This window comes from Hypanus sabinus, chromosome 10 (genome assembly GCF_030144855.1).
Source record: "Hypanus sabinus isolate sHypSab1 chromosome 10, sHypSab1.hap1, whole genome shotgun sequence".
NCBI classification, from domain to species: Eukaryota; Metazoa; Chordata; class Chondrichthyes; order Myliobatiformes; family Dasyatidae; genus Hypanus; species Hypanus sabinus.
Genome location: NC_082715.1, coordinates 18,688,137 through 18,706,266, shown reverse-complemented (window position 1 = coordinate 18,706,266; position 18,130 = coordinate 18,688,137). Strand labels below are relative to the sequence as shown.

At 39.6% G+C, this 18,130-nt stretch overlaps 1 protein-coding gene across 1 annotated transcript in view; it reads left to right on the top strand.

Annotated features, from left to right (window-relative positions):
• Positions 1 to 18,130, top strand: part of cep85l (centrosomal protein 85, like) — a 317,796-nt gene that overhangs the window by 225,178 nt on the left and 74,488 nt on the right. The gene's annotated exons all lie outside the window — the stretch shown is intronic.

Below are 18,130 nucleotides of genomic sequence, written 5' to 3'. Positions count from 1 at the left end.
ACAATAAAACAGTTGGCAGAGCAGGCACCTTAGCCCACAAACATTCCTGCCATTGGTTATCTATCCCAGGCCTCAGCTCTAACTACTGAGGAAAGAGTATTAACCTGGACACCAGTCAATCTCTGTTGTTTTAAAACAGTACTTTGTCCCTTTACATCAACCTGCATGTAAAAGATGGGACTCATTTAATATCTCGTTCAGAAATTGGTATAGTCAAGAGTGCAGAATTCTTCTTGGGTGGTGCTAAGATGAGAGCCTAGGCTACAGTGTCAAATCCTGAATTAGAGGGCAATTGCCTCAGTGTAACACAATCAGAAAGACTATTTTTTTTCTCCCTGGGAAGTGAACCAAAGTGAGGAATCTTCTCACCATTTCCATTTGCATATATTAATTATAAGATGTGATGCAATTTGCATAATTGGGATTGTGTGTTGAGAAACAAACTATTTAGAATTGCTTGAAGATAAATTCATGACAATATTTGCTCCTCTGAGGTTTTGGTAAATAATTTACTAATCTCCTGAGGGTAGTAATCATTTGCTTAATGATTTTTTTGTTGGAACAAGGGGTTTTATTCAGTCTAATTCTTCCTTAATGAATGTTTCTCTCACTTCAAGTTGTGAGAAACACATTTTACTTCTTGCAACATTAGGATATTGAGGTTCAGGCCAGCATAAAGCAATAGGCACATGTCGGGTATAGATGGTTGCCATCCAACCAATCCCCCGAGGAGTATAATTGACATAGGATGGTCATATAAGGAAGCTCGTGTTTCAGATATTTGACTTTTCCTTCTGAAGTGGTAAAGAAAGGATTGATGAGAGCTGGGTGGTAGACTTCACCAAGACTTTTGACTTGGTCAGAAGGTGAGATCACATGGGGTCTAGCATGAGCTAACTGATTGGACACAAAACTGCTTGGTGCAAGGACTCAGAGGCTGGAGGTAGTGTAGAGCTAACTTTAAAATTAGAGGTTTCTGTGCTACAGGAATTGGTGCTGGGTCCTGTGTTGTCTGTCAAATCAATTAACGATTTGGATGGATGAATGAATGAAATTTTTACTTTGGTCAGTACAAACATAACAAAAAGCATAATTTTCAATTTCATAAAAACAAAATTAAATAATAAAAATCTTTAAAACAGACCGAAAGGGTATAGGCTGAAGCTACAGCTTATTATGCCTACCCCTCTTACTTATACAAAAACATATTTTTGTATAAGTAAGAGGGGTCATGATCAGTAAGTCTGCCAACCTGCCCTTATCAGTGCTCTAAGTTGCCTCTTCAACAAACTTGATCAAATTCATGCAACATGAATAAAACCATACTGACAGTCTCTAATTAGTTGCCTTTCTGCATGCAGTGGTGGGCAATGAAGAATGTTGTTGAAGTTTACAACAGTGTCTTGATCAGGAGCTGTCAACCTGAGGTCCACGGGCCCCTTGGTTAATGGTAAAGGTCCACGGCATTAAAAAAAAGGTTGGGAACCCCTGGTCTCGATCAGCTGTGCAAAGGAATTGCAGATGGCATTTAACTCAGACAACTGCAAAGTTAAATGAGAAGATGGCAGGGTGCTGCAGAGTTTTGTAGACCTAGGGTTGCATGAAAGGGAGGACATATGTAGACAAGATGGTGAAGAAAGAAAATGGAACAATAGCGCAGATGGGGCATTGAGCAAAGGATTTTGATAAGCTAATGTTTAGTTTTATTTTTCACATGTGCTTTGAAATATACAGTGAATTGTAGTTTCCTGTCAACAGTTAACACAGACTGAGGTGTGATGGGAGCAGCCCACAAGTGTAGCCGTGCTTCTGGAGTCAACATAGCATACCCACAACTTACCCTGACTCGTAGGTCTTTAGAGTGTGGGACAAAACTGGAGCATCAGGAAGAAATCCATGAGATTATGGGGAGAATATACAAACTCTTTATAATCAGCAGTGGGAATTGAACCCTGATTTGACAGCTGGCACCTTTAAGCATTCTGCTAAATGCCTTGCCACTGCACCAAATTTGGGACGGTATTTTAACTATAAAGGATGTTGTTGAGACAGCACCTGGAATATTATGCGTAGCTATTGCGACATGTCGGAACGCGAATCCATTGACTCCGCAGATTGCGGTTCTTTGCGGTGGCGGGACCCAGTCCTGGGGGCTCATGACTGGCCATTTTTTTGATACTCAAGGACGTGGCCTAGAAGAGAACTGTGCCTTGAGGGTTCTGAGGCTTTGCAGCACAGTGGATGAGCCGACTCTATGCCTTTAGAACTGGAGTTTAAGCAACACCAGGAACAGTGGATTGGCTGTCGGGGGCTCTGTACTCAGCAACGTGTTTTTCTCAAATAGTTTTGAGGAACTAGAGAGACTACAGAAGAACTTAGACTGATTAGGAGAATGGGCAAAGAAGTGTCACATAGGATACAGTGTCGGGAAGTCATGCACTTTTATAGAAGAAATGAAAGTGTAGGCTATTTTCTTAATAAAGAGAAAATTCAAAAAGCTGATGTGCAAAGGGACTTGGGAGTCCTTACACAGGATTCCCTAAAGGTCAATTTGCAGGTTGAGTCTGTGATGAGGAAGGCAAATACAATGTTAGCATTGATTTCAAGAGGACTAGAATATAGAAGCAAGGTTGTAATGTTGAGGCTTTATAAAGCACTGGTGAGGCCTCACGGAGTATTGTGAGCAGTTTTTAGCTGCTTATCCAGGAAAGGATGTGTTGACATTGGAAAGGGTTCAAAGGAGATTTTCAAAAATTGTTCCAAGTTTGAAAGGGTAGTCATTTGAGGAGCATTTTAGGGCTCTGGGCCTGTATTCACTAGAAGTCAGAAGAATAGAGGTGGCCTCATTATAACTATCGATTTTTTTAAAGCCCTTGATAGAATGGGTGTGGAGAGGATGTTTCCTATCATGGGAGAATCTAAGACTAAAGGACACAGCCTCAGAATAGAGGAGGGGCATCCATTTAGAAAGGAGATGAGCAATTTCTTTAGCCAGAGAGTGGTGAATCTGTGGAATGCCACTGTTGGCTGTAGAATCCAAGTCATTACGTGTATTTAAGACAGAGGTTGATAAATTCTTGCTTAGTCAAGGCATGAAGGGATACAGAGAGAAGGCAGGAGAGTGGGGCTGAGACGGAAAATGGATGAGCCATGATGAAACAGGAGAGCAGACTCGATGGGCCAAATGGCCTAGTTCTGCTCTTATATCTTATGGTCTCAGGGTCATATTGAATTTTCTCTTAACCAAGTGTGCACTGGGAACCAAATATCTTCGTTAACCAGCAATTAATACACACAAAGCATATCAGCATAAGATTAACTGATCAATCCCCGTTCCCATAACCACAAGTCTTTCAGCCTTATCTATCATGTAGAATGACTGAAATTGCATCTTAAATGCTCCTCCAGTTCTATTGCTATTTCCAGCCATTCCTTAACTGAGAATCTGTGTATAAGCCATTTAAAAAAACACCTGGCAATAAAGGCAAATCTCTGGATGTGATAATTTGCAAACTCAGTACTGCCAGGCAACCACTGTGTTACAGTTGTGTTTATATAATCTACCCCTTATTATGTTGGCCAGAGATTGGGTTGAATTAAACAAATATCATGATGTTTATCGGATGTTTTTTTCCTGTGGAAAGAAAATTGACTGAAACTTTCACTTGTCCTGGTTACAAACTGTAGTTCTGTTTACAGACAGCTGCTGTACACTGCATAGGAACATGTTGTATGAACTTATTCATCTCATTCAGACTCTCAGGCCTTGTTTGGCATTGAATTAGTCCACACTTCGTCCACACTTTAAGACTTTTACCCTTCTTAGGTCCGTCTGTCTTGCTACTTTTATAGAACAAAAATGACTGTGGTGACATTGAGCAATATACACAATGTGCTGGAGGAGCACAGCGGACCAGGCAACATCAATGGATGGGGATAAACAGTCAGTGTTTTGTGCCAAGACCCTTCATCAGTCAAAACATTGACTCTTTATTCTCATCTATCAATGTAGTCCGGCCTGCTGAGCTCCCCCAGCACATTGTCTGTTTTATTTTAGATTTCTAGCATCTGCATTACCTCTTGTGTCTGTGACGGCATTGAACTTGGTGCTTTTCAACTAACTCCAAAAAAGGTGGTTTATTGTTTGAATATCAGTAGTAAAATGTGAATACTTTTTATCTCAAAATGAATCTCCAGTTTGTAATGTGAATGTTTTATATGACAGAGTAATTGCTCTGAAATCAATGTCAAAAAGAGAATACTGTGGACAGCCATATGAACATTAATGAATTGCTCCCCAATTCATTAATGGTTGAGATTTCACCTTAGTGGCATTTCCAAGCTTTTTACTCACTGTACTTGATTCCCCTCGCATTATTCCTTGGTGTTTTGAATGAGTTCCCAAATTTAACCTGCCTGGAGAATTTCAAGGGTTCACCATTCTTTGAGTAAACGGTTTCTCAGTCATAAATGGTCCACCCTTTACGTTGAAGTCGCATCCCCTGGACTCAAAGTTCAAAGTAAATTTAGCAAAGTACAAATATGCCACTAGATACATCCCTGAGATTCACTCACTTGCCAGTATATCCATAATAGCATAATAACCATAATACAGTCAATGAAAGACTGCGCCAACTGAGGCACTCGACCAGTGTACAAAACCCAACAAATAGTGCAAATACTAAAAGAAAGAAATAATAATAATAAATAAGCATTAGATTTTGAGAGCATAAGATAAAGAGTCTTTGAAAGTGAGTCCATAGGTGTTGGGAACATTTTGATGATGAGGGGAGTGAAGTTATCCCCTTTGTTCAAGAGCCTGATGATTGAGGGGTAATAACTGTTCCTGAACCTGGTGATGTGAGTCCTGAGGCTCCTGTACATTCTTCCCAATGGCAGCAGCTAATAGGCCAGAGAAGTATCATCCCTGCATTTAATCTGTCAAGCCCTTCGAAAATTTTGTAAATTTTGATGAGATTTTTTTTCTCATTCATCTAAATTCTATACTAACAGTTTCAGTCTATTCAATCTTAAAGGGCAAATCTCCTATTCTTGGAACCAGTCTATGAATCATTATTGCATCCCCCTTTTGGCAAGTACAGGTGATTCCCCCCACATTACAGAGGTGTTGTGTTCCTAGAGAACTGTTCACCTTGTGCTGCCCTGTTACCTATTGAATGCTTTCCTCTGGGATGCTTCTCTCTCAACATACAGAGGAGTAAAATGATCGGTGCTTAAGAGATTGCCTTGTTAATTTCCAAAGCAAATCTCTTAAGTGGCCAGCAGCTGTGTTTGAAGGCACAAGAGACTATAAACACTTATCTCTGTCCAGCTGTCAATCTGAATGGAGACATATACATTTAAAAACCTATCAAATGTAGGTAAGGTTGTTTAATGATATAACTCAGCAAATAACAGTGTTCGCATAGATATACAACTTGCATCTAAACATGCTTTCAGACACTTAGAGGGAAATTAATATGGAAAACTAAATTTAAGTTTAAATTTAGGAAGTTTAAAACAAAATAACTGCTAGACAGTGAAATGAACCCACCACACTAACAAATCCACATTATTCTCCGCATTAGTCAAGAATTGCAAGCTGGAAAGAAAACTCAGTGAAATCTATCAAATGGTGAAAGGCTTTGATAGAGTGGATGTGGCGAGGATGTTTCTTATGGTGAGTAAGTCTAAGACAAGAGGACACAGCCTCAGAATAGAGGGGTATTTTTTTTTAGAATGGAGATGAGGAGGAATTTCTTCAGCCAAAGAGTGATGAATCTGTGGAATTGTTTGCCACTATCAGCTGTGGAAGCCAAGTCTTTATGTATATTTAAAGCAGAGATGGATAAATCCTTTATTGGTCAGGGCATGTACGGATACAGGGAGAAAGCAGGTAAATTGGGGCTAAGAGGAAAATTGGTTCAGCCATGATGAAATGGCGGAGCAGACTCAATGGGCCAAATGGCCTAATTCTGTTTCTGTGTCTTATGTTCTTATGGTCTTTTGGTCTAAAAAAAGACAAAACCCATGGTTTCTTTCTCTGTGCTTATTTGTTTAATCCACTGTCCCATGTAAGTTCCCTGAGAGTGAATTTTATTCTGTATCTCAAATGAGAGAAAATCAGCAGTGGCTGGAAATCCAAGCAACAAACACAAGACGTTGGAGGAACTCAGCAGGGCAGGCAGCATCTATGGAAAAAAGTACAGCTGATGTTTCCAGCCGAAACCCTTTGGCAGAACTGGAGAAAAAAAGATGAGTAGATTTAAAGAGGTGGAGGGAGGGGGGAGTGAAACAACAGGTGATAGGTGAAAATGGGACAGGGAGGAATGAAGTAAAGAGCTGGGAAATTGATTGGTGAAAGAGACAGAAGGCCATGGAAGAAAGCAAAAGGGGAGGAGCACCAGAGGGAGGTAATGGGCAGGCAAGGAGATAAGGTGAGAGAGGGAACAGGGGATGGGAACTCCATGTTGTATCACTAAGTAACTAAATGACTCTAATCAAATCATTCACAGAAACTCCCTGAATGTTTACAAGTTTGAATTCATATCGTAGTTCCCAACATCTCAAAAGGTGCTTATACCAACACCATTTATGCAATTATCATTATGCTTTTATGAATACTTGTTTCTCTTGATACTGGTTGTATTTCAAAGTTCAAAGTAACTTTATTATATTGTCACCACATATAACCCTGAGACTCATTTTTCTGCGAGCATGCTCAGTAGATCAATAGAGTAGTAACTATAACAGGATCAATAAAAGATCAGCCAGTGTGCAGAAACAATGGGCTGTGCAAATGCAAATAAGTAAATTGCTATAAATAACAAGAACATGAGATAATGAGATAAAGAGTCCCTAAAGTGAGATAACTGGTTGTAGAAACATTTCTATGATAGAGCAAATGTAGTTATCCCGTTTTATTCAAGAGCCTGATGGTGAGGGGTTGTAACTGTTCTTGAACCTGTTGGTGTGAATCCTGAGGCTCTTGTACCTTCTTCCTAATGGTAGCAGTGAGAAAAGCGTATGACCTGGGTGTTGGGGGTCTTTGATGATAGATGCTGCTTTCCTATGACAGCGTTTCATGAAGATATGCTCAATGGTTGGGAGGACTTTACCCATGATGTACTGGGCCAAATCCACTAACTTTGTTTGGTATAATTTATTTAAAACCATCATTTCAATAAGAGGTATAACTTGAAGGTACTGCTCAGTGTCCGATTACCTTCAGTAGAGTCAAACACTAAGAAATCTGCAGATGCTGGAAATTCAAGCAACACACACAAAATGCTGGTGGAACACAGCAGGCCAGGCAGCATCTATAGGGAGAAGCGCTGTCGACGTTTCGGGCCGAGACCCTTCATCAGGACTGCCTTCAGTAGAGTTGCTGAGTCTCCACTAACTTGTAAAAAGCCAACTTCAACAAAGGCTACATTAGTATGCTTTCATTGAAATCATTAAATGTATTGTCAAATCCTTGTACTGTCAAACATGATGGTAAAATTGCTTATTTGGATTGTAGATTCCCAATGCACACCTTCTTTGCCAATAGCATTTTTTAGACATTCTGTCATTTATTGTTCTAACCTCGTGAGCATTGTGATAAATCAACACCATCCCAATGCTGACTTGATGGGATTCCAGTGGGAGAAGAAACAAATCTAGTCTTAAATATTTCATTCTTATTCTTGAATAAGTCATAAAGGCATCTTCAAAACTACATGTAAATTTCATCAACTACTTCAAATATCTTATATCAAGTTTTCCCACAGGCTATTTGAATTTACCTGTATGACTTTTAAGAACCTTGTCACACATCATTGAAGTCCTGATTTTAAGGCTCTGGACTGATTTTAAATGCCCTCTGATCTAGTTTCTGCCACAGATGCAAGATTGTCATTTCCACCTGTATTTCTTTAGATTATTGGCATTATGATTGTGTGCACGGAATACCAAATTACTGTAAGTGGGTAATTTTATAATCTCCTTTATTTTGTATAGTCCACTGCTTTGTACTTTGGGTTCAACATGTGGGGGCATCCAGTCCACACATTACCAAATCAGAATAATAATTTCAAATTATACCATCTATTGAACCCAAGCTAACCCAATAAATACAATGTAATCTGCATCAGGAAAAACAAAGGCAATAAGAGAAGCAAGTAATCATAAAAGTGCAATGATTATCGAATAAAGTTTGCTGTAACACAGCCTTTTCGAACATCCAAAGTTCAAAGTAAATTTATTATCACTGCATGTATTCATTTTTTTTGCAGGCATTCACAATTGAACAAAGGAATACAACAGAAAACTACACAACAACAAGTACTGTCAAATGGCCAATGTGCACAAGGCAACCTGTGCAAATACAAAATATATAGATAAACATATAAACAAACACATAAATAATACTGAGAATATGAGTTGTAGAGTCCTTGTAAGTGAGTCCATAGGTTGTGGAATCAGTTCGATGTTCAGATGAGTGAAGTTATCCACGTTGGTTCAGGAACCTGATGGTTGAAAGGTAATAACTTCCTGAACCTGGTGGTGTGGGATCTAAGGCTCCTGCATGTTCTTCCCAATGGCAGCAGTGAGAAGAGAGCATGACCTGGATGGTGGGGATCTTTGATGATGAATGCTGTTCTCTTGTGGCAGCACTGAATTACAGGGAGGGCTTTGCCTGTGACGAATTGGGCTGTACCCACCACTTTTTGTAGGTTTTTCCACTCTTGGGCATTGGTGTTTCCAAACACAAAAATACAACTGCAGATGCTGTGGATCAAAGAATACATACACAACGCTGGAAGAACTCAACAGGTCAGGCAGCATCCGTGAGAAAAGAGAGACTCTTTTCTCACGGATGCTGCCTGAACTGCTGAGTTCTTCCAGCGTCGTGTACGTATTCATTGGTGTTTCCGTACCAGGCCATTGTGCAACCAGGCAGGACACTCCACACTGAGCATCCATAGAGGTTTGTCAAAGTTTTAGATATGCTGAATCTGCAAACTCTCATAAAATAGAGGCACTGTCATAACTTCTTCAAATCAGAATAGTATCTTCAAATTATACCACAGATTGAACAGGACAAAGGTTACTAAATCATGCAAAAGATGAATAATGAGGTAATTACAATGCATTTTTGTAACAGACAGAATATCAGAAACCTGTACCTTTTATCTTATCTAGTGGCTGGGAACCTTTACTACATTCTGGGGGAGTGCCACAGTACAAATTCAGGAAATTGAGCTGGGTGTAAGATGAACCTGGTATAATGGATTTGTAATCCGAAGTTTAGTGGAGAGCAGAACTGGTCAGATGACAGCAGCAAATGTTCCCAATCATTTCCAAAACTATTTGAACTATTGCTCTTCTGTGGTTTACTTTTTTTAAAAAGTGAATATTCAAAATCACTAAAGAATGAAGTTCCAAAATAGCCTGTGTGATGTAATTCCATAGTGTGGGAAACAAAGCTACAAAGCTTCACTGGTGTTTTGAAAGTTAAATTGTTCCTATCATGAAAACAATGTACAATTTCAAAGATTCAAGAATGTTTGTCATTCTTCAGTACGTGAGTGAAAAGGAGAACAAAGTGATTAGTATCCAGTGAAGCACAGAAATCTGAGCATGAGGAACACAGGAAAAAAAATTAAAAACCCTATAAATATAAAGACAATCCTATAAAATGGAATGTACAAGCAACTGTTGTACAATACTGAACAAAAGTCTTAAGCACTTATATATTGCTAGGATGTCTAAGAGTATTCCACAGTACTGTAGTAATTTTATATATTGCACTGTACAGCTGTCACACAATAAAACAAATTTTGTGATGTATGTGAATGATGATAAACCTGATTCTGATATGGGCTCTATCGTGGACTGAGAGTGGGAAAAGAGGCAGGGAGAGGAGAATCATCATTGCAAAAAGGGGAAGGGAGAGGGGAGAGAGCAGGAAGCACCAGAGAGACATTTTGTATTTGTTTGGAATTAAATTACCTTGCCTGGATTCTTAGGGCTGGGCGTGTCTGCATTGGCACCACCCTTCACCCTTGGCACTTCCTCTCTGCTACCCGTAGCACACACACTCCTCCTGCAGCTCTCCATCCTTGCAATTCCCAACCTCCTTTGTCCCTGCCAGACATACAAACTTCCTCTCTGCACGTCAACAAATGCAGCACAGTACGAAAGCCTCAGGAACCCTCGACTTTTGCATAGTACTGTATATATGGACTGATTGTATGTGCGTAAAGTGACATTAAATGATACTTATAGTGATGGAGGGGTGTGTTAATGGGTGGAGGTGTTGATGAGCATGGTGGATTGGGGAAGTAACTGTTTTTGGGTGTAGTGGTCCAGACGTGGATGCTGCATAGCCTCTTCGCTGACAGGAGTGGGTCAAACAGTCCAAGAGCAGGGTAGGTGGGATTCTTTATGATATTGCTGTCTTCCTTCAGGCACCTTTCTGTAACCATGTCCTTAATAGCAAACAGGCTGGTGACAGAGATGTGTTGGGAAGCTTGACTACCTGTTGTAGAGCCCTCCTGTGTCCACCACAGTGCAGTTTCCATACCACGCAGAATCCAAAGGTTTTGGTGGAGTATTTTAGTTCCTGTGTGTTCAGAGAATATGTATGTCCCTGACATTGCCAGCATTTTTACTTCATGCCAGATTGTCCCTATCCTGAGGTAGCAGTTAACTGGCAACCTATGAGTCTGGAATTGCATATTATTCAGACAGGGTAGTGTTAGTCGATTTTATTCCTTAAAGAACATCAGTGAACAGGAGTGATTTTACAACAATTCAGTACTTTAACGCTTATTATCTCTGAGCTTAGCTTTTTAAGAAACAGGATTTAATTACTTGAATTTAATGTTCCCAGCTGCCACAGTGGAAATCAAACATTCCTCTGGTCCTGATCTCCAGCTCCTTGTCAAGTATATTAATCATTGCATTAGCATAACTCTTACATCAAGTATGTTTGACAAGTATGATGTTGATAATTTTTATAAGCTCACAAAATGAAAATAACAGTCAAGAAAATAATCATCTATTTATTTGTGGTTACCTACATTGCCTTCTCAGCCCACAGTGATTTCTGATTTCTGTCAGGATAATAAAGTTTTATTAACAGCTGCTCTGAGTATATTGGTGAAGTTGGATTTAATTTACCATTGCCTTGAGTTACAATTGAGTAACTTTATTTTAATGGGCAATTGTTAATCATTTTTTCCATGACTGGAACACAATCTCTCCCATTTCAAGTTCACTTTCCTTCACTCTGAAAATGTCACCAGGCTTCTCCTGCTGTGAATCACACTTGTGCAACCATTTGAAGCATGCTTGTCATCCACCTCAATGATCTGGATGATAATGTGGTGAACCGAATCCGTGATTTTGTGAATGAAACCAAGACTGGGGCCTAAGTGTGGAAGGCTATCAAAGCTTGCGGAGAGATCTGAATCTGCTGAAAAGCAGGGCTGAAAAATAATAGATGGAATTTAATATAGATAAGTGTGAGATGTTGCCAATTAGGAGGACAGGCCAGGGTAGGATTTACAGAGTGAATGGTAGGGCACTGAGGCATGTGATAGAACAGTGGGATCCGGGAATACAGGTCCATATTCACTTGAAAGTGGCATCGCAGGTAGCTGGGTCATAAAGAAATCTTTTGGTACATTGACCTTTATAAATCTAAGTACTGAGTTCAAGAGTTGGGATGTTATGTTGAAGTTGTATTCACTATTGGTGAGGTTCCAATTTGGAGTATTGGGTGCACTTTTGGTCAACTACCTACAAGAAAGATATCAATAAGATTGAAAGAGTACAGAGAAAAATTTTAAGGATGTGGCTGGGACTTGAGGACCTATGTTATAGGGAAGGGTTTAATAGATTAGGACTTTATTCCCTGGAGCATAGAGTAATAAGAGAAGTTTTGATAGAGGTATACAACATTATGAGGGGTATAGATCGGATAAATACAAACAGGCTTCTTCCATTGAGGTTGGGTGAGACTAGAATTAAAGGTCATGGATTAAGGATGAAATGTGAAATGTTTAAGGGAAAGATGAGCGGGAACTCTGAAGGTCATTGAGTGTGTGGAATGAGCTGCCAGCAGGTTCAATTTCAACATTTAAGAGAAGTTCGGATAAGTATGTGAATGGAAGGGGTATGGAGAGCTTATGGTCCAGGTGCAGGTCAATGGGAAGTAGGCAGAATAATAGTTCAGCATGGACTAGATGGGCTGAAGGGTCTGTTTCTTCATTGTTGTGCTCTATAATACTCTATGACTCATTGCAGGAGAACATAGCCAATGTTGTCTCAGTGGCCAGCAGTCTATCAGCCAGGATCACAGAGTGGGTAATCCACCTTGGCCTCTGAGCTCCCACTAACACAGAGCCAGTTTTCAGCCACTATGATTCAGTTCCAATAAAAATGACTGACTGACAAAGGACCAAAATCTCAACTCTAGTTTTAAAGTTTGGTACTCCAGGACAAACCATGGTTTTCCAGTCCAGGGAGCAGGGTGTTCTAGTTCAGCTGTAACGCTGCCATCTACCCAACGATATACAAAATTATCAGGCTATGTCTAGTCGTGATACAGCAGGACACTTAATTTCCATAACAACTTCCAACTCCTTGTATTTTCCATTTCCAACAAAGCTTCCAAACTGTGACTTTTCCTTATTCAATACGTTCCCGATGCTAAATCAACCAGTTAACTATTCAGAATCATGTTTATTATCTCTGACTTGTTGTTGTGAACTTTGTTATTTTGTGGGCAACAGTCCAGTGGTACAAATGTTGGAAGCAATGCTAGAGATATTTTATGAAAATGAGCAAAAAGCAAAAAGGGAGAGTGAATTTGGAGGAAGGGGAAAAGATGAATGGTGCAGAGAAGCCTGGATATAGAGAGAAGATGGGAGAGAATGGGAGGTGGGGAGAAAGGATGTGAAAAGGTGATATTAAAAATGAATTAAAGACAAACAAGTTATGCATTTAAACCCTGAGATTCTTATTCCTGTAGGCATACTTGGCAAATCTACAGAACAGTAACTGTAAACAGGATCAATGAACAACAAACTGTGCAGATGCAAATCTAAATAAATAGCAATAAGTAACAAGTATGAAATAACAAGATATAGAGTCCTTAAAGTGAGACTACCAGAAACAAAATGAGTGTTGTTATTTCCTTTTGTTCAAGAGCATTATGGTTGAGAGTGTAGGCTGGGTGGTGAGGATCTTTGATGATAGATGCTGCTTTTCAACATCAATGTTTCATGTAGATGTGCTCAGTGGTTGGGATGGTTTTATCCATGATGTATTGGCCTGAAACCATTACTTTTTGTAGGATTCTTCATTCAAAGGCTTTGGTGTTCTCACACCAGACCATAATGCAGACAGTCAGCACAATTTCCACCAACCATCTGTAGACGTTTGCCACAAATGGATACAAATTGAGTGACAATATAGTATCTGCTTTTATTTCAGAATATCTGAACTATTCCTTTCAGATGTAGCAATCATTCTTAGAGCTTAATGGACACCATAAGATTATTCCTTTCAAGAGCTCTCTGCGTTCAGCTAGCAATATGCAGTTATCTTGCACAAAACATTAAGGTCTGCAGTTATAAATTCTCAAGTGCTTGTTCACCAGCAAAATTAATTAAACCCAGAAATGACATTTAGGCAAGAGAATTAATTAAAGGTCAATGCTTCACTTGAGACAGCTAATCATAGGCTTTCAACGTTTATAGATGAAGACAGCAATATAAGGTATATTGGCAATGTTTCTGCATGATAATGTACTTCAGAAATACTTAAAGTGTAGGTTAATGGATTTTTGATTAGTAAGGATGTCAAAAGTTATGGGGAGAAGGCAGGAGAATAGAGTTGAAAAGGATAATACATCAGCCATGAAAAATGGCAGAACAGACTTGATGGGCTGATTGGCCTAATTCTACTTCTATGTCTTATGGTCTTATGGAATACTGGGGATTGGATTTGTAAAGAGCCAAAGAAAGTGGCTGAGTACTATAGGGCTGCCAATGTGTGGGGTACTTGCAAAGGCCTCATCTAACCTTCAGGAAGGTTAGAAAATGGAACCAAACACTTTTAATCCAATAAAAATAAAATGTGAAGGTGGATTTCCTGGACATGAAAATAATGCTTCACTTTCCAGATTGGCTTTTTATAGCATAGGAGGCTGAGGAAAGACCTTGTAGAGATTTACAAAATAATGAGTGGCATAGGTAAGTTAAGGTAAACAGTTTTCATCCACCAGGATCATTCATTATGTGCCATATCGTATGACGTGGGTGATCACGGTCTTTCCATGACCATGATTGTTCTTGTCAAATTTTCCTACAGAAGTGGTTTGCCATTGCCTTCTGCTGGGAAGTGTCTTTACAAGACAGGTAACCCTAGTCATTAGTAATACTCTTCAGGGATTGTCTGCCTGGTGTCAGTAGTCGCAAAACCAGGACTTCTTGTATGCACCAGCTGCTCATACAACCATCCACCATCTGTTCCTACGTGACCCTGACTGGGGGCTAAGCAGGTGCTACACTCTGCCTAAGGGTGATCTGCAAGCTGGCGCAGGGAATGAGCACTTTACATCTCCTTTGGTAGAGATGTGTCTCCACCCTGCCACCTGTTCACCCTAGAAAGGGGCGTCTAAAAGTAATGGGTATAGTTTTCAAGTGAAAGGAAAGACGTTAAATGGGATCTGAGGGGCAACTTCTTCACACAAAGGGGGGGTGAGTCTATAAAATGAGCTTCCAGATGATGTGGCAGAGGAGGTACGATTATGACATTTTAAAGGCATTGGACAGATACATGGATAGGAATGCTTTGGAGCAACCAGGGCCAAATAGAGAAGAATGGACTAAGCAACATAGTCAGCACAGACGAGCTGTGCCAGAAACCTGATTCCATGTTGTATAGCTCTATGTCTCTCTCACTCATTCTCAACAACTTATCTGTCGGAGCTCCTCCAAAACTGTTCAGCTTACATTGCCTCCATGTTCCCTGACCTACAATAACTCCCAGTCAGACAATACTACTATGTTACAGTTGTCTTGAACAAAAAGAAAATATACCCTCCAATCTTACCGGTTTCTCCTATTTCACCCACCCGGTTCCTCTATTCCCCATTCTGACCTTTTACTTCTTCTCACCTGCCTAGAACTTCATTCTGGGTCACCTGCTCCTTCCCTTTCTCCTGTGGTCCACTCCCCTCTTCTATCAGATTCCTTCCTCTCTGGCTGTCAACTTTTCCCACCCATCTGGCTTCACCTGTCTAGCTAGACTTTTTCCCTCTCCCCCCCCCCCACCTTTTTATTCTGGTGTCTTACCCTTCCTCTTCAGTCCTAAAGAAGGGTCTCAGTCTAAAGCATCAACTATCTATTAATTTCCATAGATACTGATTGACCTGCTGAATTCCTCCAGCAACTTATGTGTGTTGCTTTTGATTTCCAGCATTTCCAGACTTTGCCGTGTTTATGAATATTGGAAATTCTCTGCAAGTTTGGTCACATCTGAGAAAAGAAAATATAGCATCAACATTTCAGGTCAAAGACCCTTTGTCAGTACAGACTTCATTCAGCTTGAAAGATGAACTTTGATTCTCTTTCATAGAAAAACAACATCTCCACACTAGCAGCATTTTCTATTTCCACGTTAGACTACTTACATGTGCAGTATATTTTTCTTTTCAATTGAAGTTGTCTTCATTGTATTAATTTCACTGTGGCTCCCTCCATATTTCTGTAACCATCTTGAGCCTACAACCATCTAAGATCCAGGTTCAGGGGTGGTTAGTACCCATCAATCATCAGGGTCTTGAAACAAAGGGGATAGTTTCACTCAACTTCATTTGTTCTTCATTGAAACATTCCCAAAGCCAATGGAATCACTATCAAGGACTCTTCATCTCATCATCTCAATATTTATTTATTATTTTTATTTATTTCATTTTATATTTGCACAGTTTGTTGTCTTTTGCATACTGGTTGAACACCCAAGTTGGTGCTGTCTTTCATTGATTCTATTATGGTTATTTTTCTATAAATTTATTGTGTATACCCACAAGAAATTGAAGTTCAGTGTTGTATGTGGTGACATATATGTTATTTGATAATAAGTTTACTTTGAACTTTGAATACACAACTGTGGAATGTTTCCGAACTCTGCTCCATCTCTTCCTTGCTTTAGAATGTTCTTTAAGTCCTGCTTCATATCTGACAACACTATCTTGAATCCCAACATTAGATTTAGTAACACTGACATAATGGTAGTATAGCAGTTATTCTGGTGCTACTGCAGCCTGGGCTGTCAGCGTTTGGACTTCAATTCTGCCATCTGTAAAATGTATGTATGTCTTTCCCAAGGGCGCATGGGTTTTCTCCAGGTGCTCTGGTTTCCTCCCATTGTCCAAAGATGTACTAGTTAGTGGGTTAATTGGTCATTCTGAATTGACTAGGGTTAAATAGGTGGTTCCCTGGCAGCGTGGCTTGTTGGGCCAGAAGGGCCCATTCTGTACAGTATCTCCAAACAAATAAAAAACAAATTATGCACTTTGTTGCTTACAGAGTAACCCAACGCCACTGTGTCTTTATTCACTCTTGGGAAGGGTGATGTGCTCTATTAAAGATTAGCTTTAATTGTAACATTACACTGAAGCATAGATTGAAATGTGTCACTTGCATCAAAGCCAAACACAGCCTGAGGATGTGCTAGGGGCTGTCACCATGCTTTTGGCACCATATAACATGTCCTCAGCTTACTGACTTGTGCGTCTTTGGAGTGTGAGAAGGAACCGGAGCACCCAGAGGAAAGACATGCTGTCATGGGGAGGACGTATAAACTCCTTACAGATGGAAATGGGAATCGAACCCTGATCTTACAGCTCTAAACTCTTGCGCTAATCACCAGACTACAGTGCCACCCTATTTTCTATACTGTTTTACTGAGTGTGGAGCTAGCAGAAGAAGGGGACATGTGTGGTTTACTGTGAAAGGCCGATCTCTCTATCCATGATGCCTTGAGTCTTGTGTGCAATTGGATAATTGCTGTTGTGGTCCGTGGCTAGAAGTGATATGGGTCTCCCATAGCACTTAGTATACATTTTTAAGTACAAAATAATTTATAAACCTCTAAGCTTTACCACTTTATCAATTGAAATATTGCCATTAACCCTACACATTAATTCTATCATTCTGGTTTCTTGCATCAGAGGATTACATTTCAGAGATCATTTAGATGCATGAATTACCCTTTCTTTATTATCACTCACTTATGACATAAAATTTGTCCAATGAAGAGATGTAAAAATTACTATAAATTACAAATTAAATAAATAGTGCAAAGAAAAAGGAATAACAGGGTAGTGTTCATGGGCCATTCAGAAATCTGATAGTGGAGGGGGATGAAACTGTTCCTAGAATGTTGAGTGTGTGTCTTCAGGCTCCTGTACCTCCTACTTGATCATAGCAGAGAAGGCCATGTCCTGGATGGTGAGGGTCCTTCAATAAAACTTAGTTTGGAATGATCTAACTTGAAATATTTTTTATAAGCTTGAATGGTTTGAATGGGCTGTTCAAATGGTTTCATCAGGGATGAGATGGACCAAAGAACCTGTTTCTGTGCTGTCCTTCTCTGTGACTCCATGAAACTGAAAAAAGTGATAGATATGAAATTTAATAAATCTGTCTGATATTAGAGGATGATTAAAACCCCAATATAGACGTTAATTGGTTACATTTAACATAAAACATAGAGCGATCTGATTTTCAAGGTAAGTGATATTATAAACCAGATTCTAAATAGGTTACAGGAACAGAGCAACATGTGCATCTTCAAGGCCAGAAATCCAGCTTGAAAAATCCAAATATGGCAAATGTTATTATGGATTTTCTTTAAGTATGCTAGGGACTGTGAATGAAAGCAAGATGGTGATGGTAAGACAGAAAAATAATGATTATATAAGGTAATTTCTTAAGTATCTTGTTTCTTGGTAGAAATATTTTATACGGTGTCAATTATTCTTCATGATTATACAAAAAGTAGAGTTTTCTGCCCACTACATCATGGCTAACTCCCATCCCACCATTGAGCATATGTACATGAAATG